Genomic DNA, 16,194 nt, shown 5'->3' with positions numbered 1-16,194 from the left:
CCTGGCCCGCATACAGATTTCTCAGGAGACAGGTAAGGTGGTCTGGTACTCCCATCTCTTTAAGAATTTGCCACAGCTTGTTGTGATCCACACAATCAAAGGCCTTTGCATAGTCAATGAAGCAGAAGTAGATATCTTTCTGGAACTCTCGTGCTTTTTCCATGATCCAGCGAATATTGGCGATTTGATCTCTAGTTCCTCTGCCTCTTCGAAACCCAGCTTGTACATCCGGTAGTTCTCGGTTCATGTATTGCTGAAGCCTAGCTTGTAGGATTTTGAGCATAACCTTGTTAGCATGTGAAATGAGTGCAATTGTGCGATAGTTTGAGCATTCTTTGGCGTTGCCCTTCTTTGGAATTGGAACGTAAACTGACCTTTTCCAATCCCGTGGCCACTGTTGTGTTTTCCAAACTTGCTGGCATATTGAGTGCAGCACTTTAACACCATCGTCTTTTAGTATTTTAAATAACTCAGCTGGAATACTGTCATCTCCACTAGCTTTGTTGTTAGCAATGCTTCCTAAGGCCCACTTGACTTCACTCTCTAGGATATCTGGCTCAAGGTCAGTGATCACACCAGGATGGACATCAGGGACATTAAGATCTTTCTTGTATAGTTCTTCTGTGTATTCTTGCCACCTCTTCTTAATCTCTTCTGCTTCTGTTAGGTCCCTGCCTTTTTTGTCCTTTATCATGCCCATCTTTGCACTAAACGTTCCTTTCATATCTCCAATTTTCTTGTAGAGATCTCTAGTCTTCCCCATTCTATTGTTTTCCTCGATTTCTTTGCATTGTTCATTTAAGAAGGCCTTCTTATCTCTCCTTGCTATTCTCTGGAAATCTGCATTCAGTTGCTTATATCTTTCCCTTTCACCCTTGCTTTTCGCATTCCTTCTTTCCACAGCTATTTGTAAAGCCTCATCAGACAGCCATTTTGCTTTCTTGCATTTCTTTTTCTTTGGGATGGTTTTAGTTGCTGCCTTCTGTACAATGTTACGGACCTCCGTCCATAGTTCTTCAGGCACTCTGTCTACCAAATCTAATCCTCTAAATCTATTCATCACCTTCACTGTGTACTCACAAGGAATATGATCTAAGTCATACCTGAGTGGTCTAGTGGTTTTCCCTACATTCTTCAATTTAAGCCTAAATTTTGCAGTAAGAAGCTCATGATCTGAGCCACAGTCAGCTCCTGGTCTTGTTTTTGCTGTCTGTATAGAGCTTCTCCATCTTTGGCTGCAAAGTATATAATCAATCTGGTTTCGGTATTGACCATCTGGTGATGTCCATGTGTAGAGTCGTCTCTTGTGTTGTTGGAAAAGAGTGTTTGCTATGACTAGCTTGTTCTCTTGACAGAACTCTATTAGCCTTTGCCCTGCTTCATTTTGTACTCCAAGGTCAAACTTGCCTGTTATTCCGATTACTCCTTGACTTCCTACTTTAGCATTCCAATCCCCTATGATGAAAAGGACATCTTTTTTTGGTGATAGTTCTAGAAGTTGTTGTAGGTCTTCGTAGAAGCGGTCAACTTCAGCTTCTTCAGCATCAGTGGTTGGGGCATAGACTTGGATGAATGTGATATTGAATGGTTTGCCTTGGATACGCACTGAGATCATTCTGTCGTTTTTGAGGTTGTACCCCATTACTGCCTTTCCCACTCTCTTATTGACTATGAGTGCAACTCCATTTCTTCTAAGGGTTTCTTGCCCACAGTAGTAGATATAATGGTCACCCGAATTAAATTCACCCATTCCCATCCATTTCAGTTCGCTGAATCCCAAGATGTCGATGTTCAGTCTTGTCATCTCATGTTTGACCACATCCAGCTTGCCTTGGTTCATAGATCTTACATTCCAGGTACCTATACAATATTGTTCTTTACAGCATCGGACCTTCTTTTCGCTTCCAGATACATCCACAGCTGAACGTCCTTTCGGCTTTGGCCCAGCCGCTTCACTCTTTCTGGAGCTACTTGGAATTGTCCTCCGCTCTTCCCCAGTAGCATATTGGACACCTTCCGACCTGAGGGGCTCATCTTCCGGCGTCATATCTTTTAGCCTTTTAACATTGTCCATGGGGTTTTCTTGGCAAGGATACTGGAGTGGGTTGCCATTTCCTTCTCCAGTGGACCACATTTTGTCAGAACTCTCTGTCATGACCTGTCCGTCTTGGGTGGCCCTGCACGGTATAGCTCATGGCTTCACTGAGTTACGCAAGCCCCTTCGCCACGACAAGGCAGTGATCCATGAAGGGGTTGAACCTACTGTATTTTGTATAAATGAGTCTCATCTTTCATTATACTTGTCCATATAAAGGTACATCTATAGGCAATTTGCTCATAGGTGGCAAATGCAATCCATTGAGAAAATGGGGCCATACATTTATCTTTCCAATGCTGCAATATCAGTCTTTTGGCCATTTACATTGTCCAGTTGTCACACTCCATATATTAGTTATGTAATTCAAGAGAATATTATTCTCTGAAAATTTTAGCTTTTGTCATACAGTTGTATTTATATAGTCCGCTACTTTCTCCCCAAACCTGGTAAGTATAGGACATTGTAGAATGATTGTCAGACTTAATAGCTGCCTGCACTGTTCCTTTCCTTACTGACCATAAGAGTGTAATCCCTACAACTTTAACAAGGTATAGATGTGTGCATGTACATAAACATCTGGTAATATGGCCCCTCTGCCAGTAGTACAGCTATCCTCTTCCTACTTTTCCATTCTTGGTTGATGCAAAGAGGAGATCTTCATCCTTGCTTCCATTTCTCCCCCTTCCAAGTTCACATAGGGACAATACCTACATCTCTCTAGCCTTATAACCAGCGCTGGATTTGTCTAAAGCGTATATGCTTTAGGTCAGTGCTGGAAATCCAAGGCAGACCCTCCGCTTGGGCACTGCATTAACAGGATTACAGGAACTGTCCTCAAGCACACAGATCCTCCAGAGGAAAAGCTGAGGTTAAAATTTCAGAAGCAGTGCCAGTGTCAATCCACAGCAGAACTATTGTCTACAAGACGTGTTGTTTTCATATCCTTTGTCTCTTTTGCTGTTACAGTTGCTCATACCATCAGCTGTATAATCTACATGCCCATGTTAAAAGTACATTTTTAGTGAATGTTTTACATGTCTTACCACAAGGTATCACTACTACTTTCAGCCTGTTTTTAACTGAACAAAGACTTTTTTTTAATGTACCAGAGAAAATGTAATGCTGGCCCAGATAGTGCATTAATTGCCAATGTATTTGCAGTGCAGACTGGTTGTCTGTAGGCCAAATGAGACATGATCAGATATTTCAAAACATTTTTCTTTGTTTTAAGGCAATTATAGAGAGAGGAGCCGCTAATCTGGATCAGGGCCATGGGAAGTTTAATCTTTTTTCCTTATGCAAGCTAGACAACTAGTGCATGCCAAATACATTAGATTACATCTCCCACTGTCCCTCACTAGAGGCCATGTTGGCAAAGACTGATAGAAGCTGAAGTCCAAAAACTGGGTGGGCACCAGATTGTCTATCCCAGCCTATCTCATATCATTTTCTTTCAATTAAACTGCTATTATACATGGGTGGAGGGGAAAGGATTTGTACTGATTTATGATTTCCATATTTGACAGAACTTTTGACAAGATTTAGGAAAGCAATATTGTGGGAGAGAGTTGAGCCTTCTCCTCCAGCATCATGGAACTGATGTAATTACACATACACAAACATGAAGATTGATTTAAGCAAAGAAAGAGACATCACCTTTAGCTCAGTCCTCCATATTGTTGTTGCCTGATATCAATCATTGCTTCAATATGTCTTCAGCATGGGAAAGAGTCTATACCTACAAAGATCAGAATTACACAGGTAATGGATCTCCCTGTGACCCTTTATGGAAACTTAAGTTGGACTTTGTAGAAGCATGTTAGAAAGAATATTGAACTTTGAACTTCAGTTTTCAAGTGTACCACGAATAACACATAGATCCTAGAACAAATCAACCCAGAGTACTCACTTGAGGTACAAAGATCAGAGTCAAATATATTTCAGACATTATCATATTTAGGCCATGTGAAGAGCCAGCTCCCTTGAGGAGTCCATAATTCTGGGAGAGTTGAAACTGAAGAAGAGACAACTAGCAGTAGGATGGATGGACTTGATTACAGTGGTAATGGGTGCAGTGTTGGGATATCTGAAGGGCCAAGTTGGAGACGGGACATCCTGGAGAAGGTCTATATGTGTGGTTCTTAATATTCATTTTAGATTAATCTTTGGTTCATTTCTAACAAGCTTAACAAATTTAAAAAAATTTTGTTTTAATTCCACTAACTTTTGAAATGAAGTGCCACCTTTGTAGGACCTGGATATGGAGGCAATCTAGAAACCCTGAATGTAAATGCCAGGACATTTTACTAACTTCTTATGGATAGACAGAGGTTCTTCAGAACAACAACAGAAGATAGGGATACAGTATATAACTGTTGGACAGTGCATGCACATCCTTGTATTTAGCTTAGTTATCTATTTGCTTGGAGCCAAGCTCCAGTGATAAGAGGTAACTCTTGCTGGTTCAACATTCTTGTAAAAAGTTCTTACTGATGATTAGTTCTGGCCAAAGACAAGGATTGCAACATGTTTTAAAGTGATATCAGAGGAAGTGGTGGTAAGAATAGGAGGAATGTGCAGGAAAAAAAAAATAGACTCCACTAAATATTCTTTACAACATTGTGACTCTGGTTGCATGACTTCTGGGATGACTTCCAGGAAAAAAATAGCCTGAAGAAAATATACAGTTGGTGACTATGAAACCCATGAAATTAGGAATGAATCTGGCACTGGAGTTAGTCATTTTAAGGGAAAAAGTGAACTGGGAACTACTCTGAAGACCTGGCAACTGATGAATAGCCCTATGTGCAGGAAGGACTGTTACTTTTGGCAAAGAGATAAAACAAACCGTGTTAGAATCTTTTAAATTAAATGTTTTCAGGACAGAATAGAAATAGAAATGGATCTATGAAAAGTTTTAATGTGATGATCAGAGTATGCTGACATAGCATAGGGAATTGCTCTGGTTTTTTTATAAGGAAAGCCAAAGAAAAGGGAAGAAAAATAAGAATGCCAGTTAGCAGAACTATTAAACGTTCCAAGAGACCACTTTGCAAAAACAACACAGCTGATAGTAGAGATTGGCTTAAATATAGTCAGGCCTTGTTTATCCTGTTCCTCTGCCCATGGATACAACCTAAATTCACTAGTTCATCATCTCCAAACTGAGTACCTTCCAGATGCATTAGGATGAACATTTATTTATGCATGCATGCATGCATGCAATTAATTTATATGGCCGCCCAACTCACAGTGACTCCGGGTGGCTTACGGGAATAAAAATCCCAAATACAAAACCCACTACACCCACCTTACCCCTCTGGCGACAACAACACATTTACACTAGCCATTTGATGGGGTCCAGATCAACCTGGAATCCCCAGGCCTGCTGGCAAAACCATGTCTTCAGGGCCTTGCAGAAGAGCATCAAGGTGGGGGACAGTCTTATATCTGTGGGGATGATGTTCCACAGGGAGGGAGCCACCATGGAGAAGGGCCTTCTTCTTGGTCCCAGTAGATAGACCTCCTTAATGGGGGAACCCTTAACATACCCTGCCTTAATAGGGGGACCCATAACATACCCTGCCTTCCTGATCTGGTGGGTCAGGCAGATGAAACTGAGAAAAGGTGGTCCTTCAAATAATCTGGCCCCAAGCCATGTAGGGCTTTAAAGGTGATAACCAGCACCTTGAATCAGACCCGGAAGCAAATCAGCAGCCAGTGCCACTCCCGCAAGAGAGATGACACATGTGCAAATCTAGACTTGTACAAAACTATGCAGGCTGCCACATTCTGAACCAACTGAAGCTTTCAGATACTTTTCAAGGGCAGCTCCATGTAGAGCGCTTTACAGTAGTCAAGACGGGAGGTGACTAGGGTGTGGGTGATTGTGAGCAGGGCCAGTCTAGCCAATGGAATGTTGGAGCTGTAGTTTTAACACATAGGGAAAACATTAAGTTGATGAGTACTGGAGTCTCTCTCTGCCCTTGAGCCCTGCCAAAAAGTGATGAAAGTCTATATAGGAAATTATATTTTTTCTGTGTATTATAAATACAGAATTTACATTTATATGGCAAATAGCACTGTAAATGTATTCTACAAATAAAGAGTACAAAATCTGGCGCCTTCCAGATTGGATTATAATTCTGCAATCTCTTGCCAGGGAAATGCAGGCTAGGAGTAGCTCCATTTAAAATAGTAACACTTTTTAATAAGCATGTAAAGACTTGCATTAGTAAATATCTATTCTATAAGTCAAATCTGAAACACCTGAAATATCACTCACACCTTAATTATTCTACATGAGGGATCCTATCTCCATATACTTTGTGGAAATCTTCAGCTACCACTCTCCAGCTAAGATAGTGCTGTATACATAAATCTGATTGTGAGATTGATAGAAATCTACCAAGAAATGAAAAAGTTGGATTCCTATCTCCCTTTGTATGTCTTACTGGCATGTTATCTATCTCTGAGGAATAGAAGAAGTAGACTCATTGCTTTTCTAGTTGGATTACATTCAGACTCATATTCCTGTCTTTCTTTGCCTACTGATTTCAGTCTAGATGCTTAAATATTTGTTAGCCATTGTTCTGCTATATAATCCCTCTCAGACATTCCAAACTTTCAGGTTAAAGGCCTCTCTAGGGATAATTATAGTGTGAATAGCTTAAAGAAAAGAAAAGAAAGAAATAAGGTTAGAGGTATACATCCAAAGCAAGATCCTTGCAAAGGGAGTCCTTAACAGGACTGTGACCCTCTTGCTATTATTTGCATTATCAGCCTTTCCGTTGGCGTGAGAGGTAATTCTCTCACCCTGCCACATGCAAATCAAAGACATGGGCAGAGGATAAAGTACTAGGTCCTATCTGTTATACTGTAATTTTAAAAAGACATTGCTAATTGCTTGAATGGCACCTTGTTCAGTTTGTTTCTAAGAAGTGAGGAAGGGATACTGTATCTTCAGGCATGGGCAGATTCTGTAATGTGACACAAGGCAATTTAATAACTCTGGAGACAATCTTAAATTGTTTCCTAATAGTAATAAAACAAAATAAGAACACTCTATGAAGAAGATAGATGTGCTTCATGAGATACCTTCTTGAGATGCTCAAGAAGACCAACATAGATGTCTAGGACACCTTAGAGCAGGGCCTTTTATCATGAATAATTGTCAGAAGATAGCACCAGTGTTTGTGTTTGTACACATAGATACACATGGCACTACCGATCTGCATACATCCCTGGAGCCTTTGATTCCAGATAATATCTCATTATCTTTTCTAAATGATTGTTTTATATCAGTTAATTTAGTACATAAAGAAACAGGTTGTTTAATATTATAGAACAGCAAAACCAAGCAAGCATTTTCCCCAGAAATAAAAGGTTGTATCCATCAGGGTTTTCGATTCAGAGATACACTAGACACTGAACTGATAATCAGCTTTGATAGTTTTATTTATTTGGGAAGGATAGCAGAGACAAATTATCTCTTCGTTCCTGGGGCGGAGGAGAAAAGGGAGCTGTAATTCATCCTACATTCTACTCAAGTGTTGCTACTTTGTCTTTTCATATTTCTTTCATGCACATATTTCTTGATCCACAAAAGGAAATCTCTATTCTTGCATGAACATCCAGCAGAAACAGATAATGCAACCCACTTTGCTTCTATTTCTATGTATTTTTTTCAGTGCCCAAATCTGGTAGTCCAGAAATATGGCAAGGGTACTCAACTGTGGGTATGTGGAGCGAACAGGTTAATTTACAGATTTTTTACCTGGCACAATGACATATGGTTCACCAAGAAATCACATACATTGCAACTTATTATTGTGTTCTGGTGTTGTTATTCTTCAATATGTTGTTTGTCCATGAATCCTTTTATGAGGGCTTTTAGAGTGACTGAGATTTTCATGTACTAGCAAGTAGAATGTGTTTCAGTCATCCAAGACAATAGCTTTTATAGATGGGAGTTGTTTCAAAATCAGCTAGCATAGATAGAAGAAAAAAGCCTGCTTTTGTAAAATGGCTGAGAAAAGAAATAAATAAAAATGATATAATCAGTTCACCAAAGCAAATCATATATTGCAAAGAATTAATTTGCAAAAGCAGAGTTCCTAGGATGAAAAGTGCTCTACTCCAAACTGTGTTGCACAAAGGGGAATGTTTTACCAATAATTACGTATGCATGCTTACCTATGCAACTGTTTCCCATTATGTACTAACATGGGTTTTTCAAACTGGGTTCCATGTAACCTTAAGATTCCTCAAGGACTTGAATGGATTCCTCAAAAACTAAGGGAGTTAAAGTCCTTGTACAATTGCAGATGGTACAGAAACACGGCGAAAGCAAACCAATTCTAAAACAGAAAAAGCACAACCAATGCTCTTATTGGGGCACCCATTTTTGTGAAATTCAAGTAAGTTGAATATATGCAGTTGCAAAAATAAATTACAACAACCACAAGTTTCATTTTATTGCCAATTTTCAATCAGTAGTGCTTTGTCTCTTGTTCAGGGGTTCCAGATTTTTTTTTTTTTTAAACAAACTGGTTTCACAACTGTAAAAAGTGTGAAAACCTCAGTACTAACAAGCCTGCCAAGAGCTGGTTCATTGTTGCTTCCATGTTTCATAGTGCCTACAAAGCTGGAGCAGTAGAGGACAAGAACACTATGAAGTTTAAGTTCTAACAGCCAAGATGTAGTTGGACTAGTGTTTCTCAACCTTGGCCACTTTAAGATATGTGGACTTCAACTCCTAGATTCTGGCAGTTTAAGTCCACACATATTAAAGTGGCCAAAGTTGAGAATGCAGCACTTTGGATTAAATCTCCAAAAGATGCTTTGGGGAATGCAGGTACATGAACACAGCACCTGACTGCAGCTCCTTCAAGCAAGTACACTTTTTCCTAATATCTTGTAAAAAATCTAGGTCCTGGGGGAAAAAAACTTAGCAATTTTAAGGAGTTGCATATATGTATTACAATCACATTCCTATAAACATTTTGGGAATTTACTCCAAAAGTTACTCCCATGGTCATTCAAAGTTTGCAGTCCAAATATGGCAGCCTATGACCCAAAAGTACAGGCCATGATTTTTTACTCTATAGTTATCTACTAAATCTTTCAAGATTACAAGGATACTAAAAACTAAAAACCCATATTAAATTGAAAACAAAGGAATATTAAAGCACTTTCAGATAAATGTTATAATTGCCAAACTGGAGGTTAATTGCAAATAACTTGGTAAATAAATCACCCTTTATTATTGTGACATCCAACAAGCTTCTAAATCTATTTTAACATACATATTCCAACCAGTTAACTCTCTTCCTGTGTGATCCTTTAACAGGTGCATTCAAGAAATTCACTTGCATACTGTAGGCCTATACTAGCCTGGCCAGATTCCTGACCTTCGCTGTCTTGAAAAAACAGATTAGCCCAACACATTCTCAGTGCATCTGCAAAAGAAAAAGTTAAAAAAAGAAAATAGGACAGCTGGGTCCTGATTTAGATGAACGAAATACTATAAAAGGAAGAGCATACTGTCAAGACATCTTCATTTGTTTGGTTGTATCATCCTGAAATATTTGTTATTTCTAAACATTGTCTAAAAGTGAACAAAAATCATTAATAAACTCCCACCAGTCTTATTTTTAGATCTCAGGACCTCCAAGGATGCTGTCAGTCAGAAGCTTTGATTGTGAATGCAACAGTTGTATGAGAGTCACATCTCAACAGCTGCATGGCACTCACATAAAAAAAAGGAGCAAGATTGTTTCATTGATATGTATGCAGAATACATCTCAGTGCCAAAAAAAAAAAAAAACCCTACTTGCTTAGTATGCATATTTGCTTCATATTAAACAACTCATATGTGGTAGTGCAGCATTCAATTACTCAGAGTACCAAACACTTCAGCTATGACTTCTTCATGGGCTAGTGAAAGAATTCTTTTAAAGCGGAAAACAAACCCTTTATGGTCAAGAATCTTTTGTTGCTGCTGCTGCTTAAATATATCACAACGTAGTTTTGCTTTCATATATTTCACCTTTCCCACAATGCAGGTAGTGTGAGTTTCAAAGACAATTTGCCAATGTTCATTTATACCACAATCCATGATTTCACTCCTTAGGGCAGTGTTTCTCAACCTCAGCAAATTTAAGATGTGTGGACTTCAATTCCCAGAATTCCCCAGCCAGCATGGTGGCTAGGAAATTCTGGGAGTTGAAGTCCACATATCTTAAAGTGGCTGAGGTTGAGAAACACTGCCTTAGGGCAATAAGTATGAAGTAAGGATTGGGAAGTTGTAGTTCCTCAGATGTGGATGAATTGCAGCAGTCAGCAGCTACAGTCAATATGGCTACTGATGAGGGACATTGAATGTTGTTCAAACACAACTGGGGAAGAGGTCTTATCTATTCCATTGTCCTATTTGTAAAATGAAAAAAAAAAAAAAAACCCTCCAACAATGCAAATATTATGAGGAAAGTACCAGAAGGATTATGAATTAGAGACATAATTGGGGGTATATAAAACCTAAAGGGTGTTGTTCTTTCTTTATAAATAGGAAGATAATCACATTTCCATATGTGATGTTTCTTGGGCCAACACAATCATTCTGTCCTCAATAAAAACTGAGTTCTTTATCCTTACTGATCAAGATCTGGTCCATTATACACATAACATCCATTCTATTGTACTCAAATACAATTTCTATTAGGGAGAAAAAATGACTCATCTATTCCTTTTCATCTGCAAAAGTTCAGTTTTGCTGAAATCACCACAGATGATCACCACCCCAACAATAAGAGAATATATCAAGAAAAAATAATAAAAGGCAATTCAAAATAGTTAGCTAAAACATTTTTAAAAAATAATATTTCTAGAAGAAGTGTATAGCCTAAGCCAGTTTTTCTCAACCTTAGGAACTTTAAGAGGTGTGGACTTCAACTCCCAGAATTCCCCAGCCTAAGCACTTCCATTTGGAATCATAGAATCATAGGGTTGAAGGAGACCTTGGAAGTCCATCTCAGGCAAATGGCTCCTCCATCTTTGTTTAAAAACCTCCAAAGATAAAGCACCCATTACTAAAAGAGGCAGGCTCTTCCACTACTTAATAGCATTGTCTTGTCTTACTATGGAGAATAAATCCACACCCTCTTCCCTGTGACATACCTTCATGCATTGGAAGACTGCTATCATCTCTCCCCTTAGCCTTGTCTTCTTTAGACTAAACTTATCCAATTCTTTTAACCGTTCCTCATAGGATTGAGCCTCCATCTTGGTTGCTCTTCTCTGCAACAAAGGCAGAATTAAAGCTGATGGCTCATATCAGTGGTTCAAAAACTGTCACGCTACATCCAGTTATCTCCATAATATTTACTCTATAATATTCTTTCCATAATATTTATTTAAGGTCAGAAAACAATTGCCAGCACTAAGAGTCACTAGGAGTTGGGCAGTATATGAATTTTATTATTGTTATTAGATATTATTGTAGACCATAAGTGATCAGGATGAAAGACATCTACAATTCAGGTACTAAATGTTAGAGCAGCCTTCCCTATCTAGAACTGGGGTGGATTTCAACATTGTACTGGATTGTGTTGAAATCCAAATATAGCCATCATAGACAAAGGTTGTGATGGCAAAGATTATGAATACTGAAGTACAACACATTTGGAAGGCAACCATATAGGAACAGAGGAGCTATTTTTGATAGTGCTGTCAGCTCCATTTGTTCCAGCAGATGTTTAGAATTGTTGTCTTTGCCTACATGAGAATATGCATGAGGAAACCTTCTAATCAATACACCATTTTTAGCAACCAGAAGTTTCCCACTAAACAACTACTACTGGTTGTGCCCTGCTGCTGCTTAAAATAACATGATGTCTTCCATCTGTTACAAGCATCTGTGAGAAAGAAGTCCATGTTCCTAAAAAAAAAAAAAAGGGTCTTTTCAGTATACCATTTCAAATACTTCATTTTGTTCCACTGAGAAATAAGCAGAAGCTCTTAAAAATGTTGTGAAATACCATAAAGGAACTTGATGAAGCAATGTTTCATAAATGTATGGGAATGTTTCCATTAAAAGAGGAACCTGAAATGTCTGAAACCAAAAGCATACTAGTTAAATTCTATTTTGGAAAAATACTTTGAAATGGGTGACAACTTTGTACAAAAAAAAAAAAGAACTTGCCAAACAACACACATTTAACCCAAATATGGTTGGATTGTGCACAGCCTAGTATGTTGTGCCAATCCAGCCAACTCTAAACCAAACATTAACATATTTTCCCATTCAAGTGGAAAGTTCTGAGTAGTTTTGAAGTGTGCTGCACTAGAATATTTTCAGCTAGAGCTGGGCATAATTTCTGTTTGGAGCCCTACTGTATAGGTCCTTCATCCCATTGGAGATAGTGTAATCTAAAGTCTTAAGGAACATATTTCAAGTTCTGTGATGTGTTGTAATGTGTTTTTTCACTGTGAGGTTGGTATGTCCACAATTGGGACTCACATCTGGACATACTGTACATCCTGTCATATTGGCTAAAGCTACTTTTTTCTCCTGTGGGCTTGGTTCCCCTTCCTTGATTTAATTGATTATTTTGTTCATCTTCAAGTAGGGTATTGCATGAGAAATTGAAATGAAATGGTTTATCATCTGATGCAATTCTGATGAAGGGACATGAGTACCAAATTACATCCCTTAAATAGTGTTCCATGGATCTGGAAAGCCAAATACAATTCTGGCTCCAGTTCTCAGGTCTTAAATTGTCCAACAATACCATATAGCATGTATCATTCCTATAAACACAAGATTCAAGATCAGGCTGTGAACCTTACATGGAAATGTATATGCAATCCACACTACCTATTTATAGCACTAACCAGCCATCAGTGTAGTGATATATCACTGACAAGGAAAGGATATGGTGATGTATCAATAATGAGGGTAGGGTTTCATATCAGCGATGGCTAGAGTGGATAGCCTTGTAGTGAAAAGTCTAACAATTTTCACTAAACAAATTATTAAAGTTTTTTTTTTTTCCTGTGTGACCCACATCCCTTCAGAATTAATCATTGGTCAGCAGCACAAGGCAACAAGGAGTATAGCTGAAGATGATCGTGTTACAGCAAGAGCCAGAAATGATGGGATTTTTTCTCCTTCTCTTTTCAACCACCCCTTCATTCTTACCCAGTGGGCTAACAAGATAGCCCTCCCATTTTTTTTTATAGCGATTGGAACTAATCACTTGCAAAGGATATTTGAAACTAGATTAAGCTATTCTCCCATGCTATACATACTTCCCTGTAAGAAAATGCTGTTACTTCTAAGTGTATGTATGTTTATTTCCCTGTAAGAAAATGCTGTTACTTCTAAGTGTGTGTACATGCATACACACACACCAAGAAAGAGAGAGAAAGCATGAGTTGGACTGTAAATAATTTTGTCATACTTTTCTGTCCACTCTACAAAGAAGCCAACCTCCAATTCACCTTCAAGGAACAGATAAAAACTAAGAGCACTTAAAATGAGTGATCACTGAACTGAGTATATTCAGTAGATATTTTTCCCACTATTGCTAATTTTCCTCAACTTTTAAAACTCATTCTTTCAGTAACGTTTAGACGCTGAGGCAGCCATTTCATGTATTTTAGAGTAGGGACAATATTAGGGATCCAGCGAGAGTGATGAATGGAACTGCATGAACTACTATCCCAACCAACACTCTACCCACTGAGAAGGAAGCAGTGCGTTCATCATGGATGTCGCAGTCATTGTTGAGACTCGAGATGAGACATTCTATAATTTTAGTGTTAACTGGAATTTTGGGGGGGGGGAGATTTTTTGCGGGATATAGAAAAATGAAAGAGTTCTGATGATTAGAAATAATATGGGTTAATAGAAATAATGGACGTTATGTTGTAAATTTAGAGCAATTTACATTTGATGCATATTGTTACTTATATATGTTGTGGGGTGGGTGGGAAGTCAATTTTGTTGTTCTTTTTTCTTTTTCTTTTTCCTACACTTTTGCTTTTTACTATTTTCTTTTTTTCCAATTCCTTAATATTTTTCTTATTTTCTTTCTTAATATTAGTTTTGGTTCATTTTTACTGTTCTTTTAAAAATATTAATAAAGTTATTATAAAAAAATAGATGTCACAGTCATTAGTGGGATCCACACAGCATTCTGGTTTCTCCACTTTTCTATGACTACTAGGCTGTGTTTGGACCACAGAACACAAAGGGCATCAGGTGAGCATTCTCAGCAGGGCCATTTAAATATGAAAGCTTCAGGCAAGGATTTGCTTACTGACATCCTACTCCTGGTCACTCCTAGTCCCATTCTTCTATTCAGCTTTTAGGGTGCAGGACTCTTGTCATCATCAGCACTGAAGGAAACCTACCACTCTAACATTTTCACATAAACAGATAGTAGCTAAAAACATGTAACAAATAAATACACTAATCTGTATCTTTGGGTCATCGCTCAGCATCCAGCCCTTCCTATGCTGATGATGTCTTACACGGCTTCTGGTGCCTCATGGAAAATACAAGAGCAATGGAGCTAAGATCATGATGAACTCTCCCAGCACCCTCATATCCTCAGATGTTCCAAACTGACCATTTCTGTCAGGTTCAGCCCAAGAACAGCAACGAGGCAATCCAGTACAGCTCAGTTCCTTTATTAGCTTGCACCTAATAGATGAAATTTCGCCAGACTAAACCTATGCTAAAGCAACTAGTGGCTATAACCCATGAGACTCTAGGGAGGGGCCAGACTCATCCTCTTTGTCTTCCCACACTCTTGCTGCGGGCTGAGGAGGTGCTTGCTCAGGAATGTCTCTCCCTCCTCCTGACAACCTTGAAGTTCCATTCCAGAATCTTCCCCGCTCATGCCATCCATTACATCTTCAGGGAAAGAGCAAGATACCTTTAGTGGTAATGGCAGGAATGTGTTGTATGGACAAAAGCAAAGAGTTTTCCAGTATAAAAGAGGGCAGATGTCCTATACTTCATTGTCATACAAAAGAGGAAAGTTCAGTGAATTAGGATTGCTGTGAATAGCTTGCTTCTTTTTCAACTGATCCTAAACTTGGGTCAGGAAACCTGGCTTTTTGAGGAAGCTTTTCAGGAGCTTTTACAGGTTACAAGTTAAAACTTGTGCATACTTTTGCTTTTCCCAATTTACTGCATTTTATCATAAGCAATTTCAAAAACCTAAAGCAAGTAACATTAATATTTCCTGCTTCCCTCTAGTAACATCACCCAGGTACAACAGCAGAGTACCTGATACCCTTTTCTCTACTCATCTAGTAAAGTAAAATCACTGCATAGAAGCTCCAAAACATAAAAAGAGATTGGGAAACATATATTACTCCAGTAGTAGATAGTACAAACTGGGGTTATAAAGCCAGAGCTCTTGAAACACCATTTCCAGTTACGGACTATCAGGCCATCTGTAAAGTATCCTTCCTGGTCAATAGGACTCTGCTTATTAAAAAAAAAAAAATTACACTTAGAAAGAGCTGTTTCTGTGATTAGCACTTAGCCTGTCTTCAGTCACTTACAATCCCTGAGTATGTATATATGTATTTATTTAATGGATTTATGTGGCCACCCATCTCAAGTACATGACTCTGGGTGGCTCACAATGTTAAAATAAGTTTAAAAATACATATACAGAAAAAAAAAACCCACAACAGCCAGAAATGTCATAAAAACTGCCATCAACACAACCAGGTTCCCCATTGAACCAGGTCTTCAAGGCCCCATGGAAGGCCAGCAGGGTTAAGGGCAACCTAATCTCCAGACAGATGATTTTCCAGAGGGTGGGCACCATGGGCCCCACCAGCTGATACTCCTTAGCTGATGGTATCCATAGCATGACCCTCCTACTGGTCTGGAGAGGATGGGTAGAAACAACTGGGGAGAGATGGTCCCATAAGTAACCAGGCCCCAGGCATGAATGGCTTTTAAGGTGACTACCTACTTTTTAAACTGCACCCAGAAGCAAATAGGTAGCCAATGGAGCTCATGGAACAGGGGTGTCACATGTGCTGAATAACCGACACCATTAACCGCC

At 38.8% G+C, this 16,194-nt stretch overlaps 1 protein-coding gene across 1 annotated transcript in view; it reads left to right on the top strand.

Moving 5' to 3' along the window:
* AGR3 (anterior gradient 3, protein disulphide isomerase family member) overlaps positions 1-16,194 on the top strand; it is a 131,580-nt gene that overhangs the window by 18,745 nt on the left and 96,641 nt on the right. The window lies entirely within an intron of this gene.

This window comes from Python bivittatus, unplaced genomic scaffold (genome assembly GCF_059951505.1).
Source record: "Python bivittatus isolate LINGU-HERP-01145 unplaced genomic scaffold, Pbiv_v1 ctg000610_np1212, whole genome shotgun sequence".
Taxonomy (NCBI): Eukaryota; Metazoa; Chordata; class Lepidosauria; order Squamata; family Pythonidae; genus Python; species Python bivittatus.
This window is presented reverse-complemented; position numbering and strand designations above follow the sequence as displayed.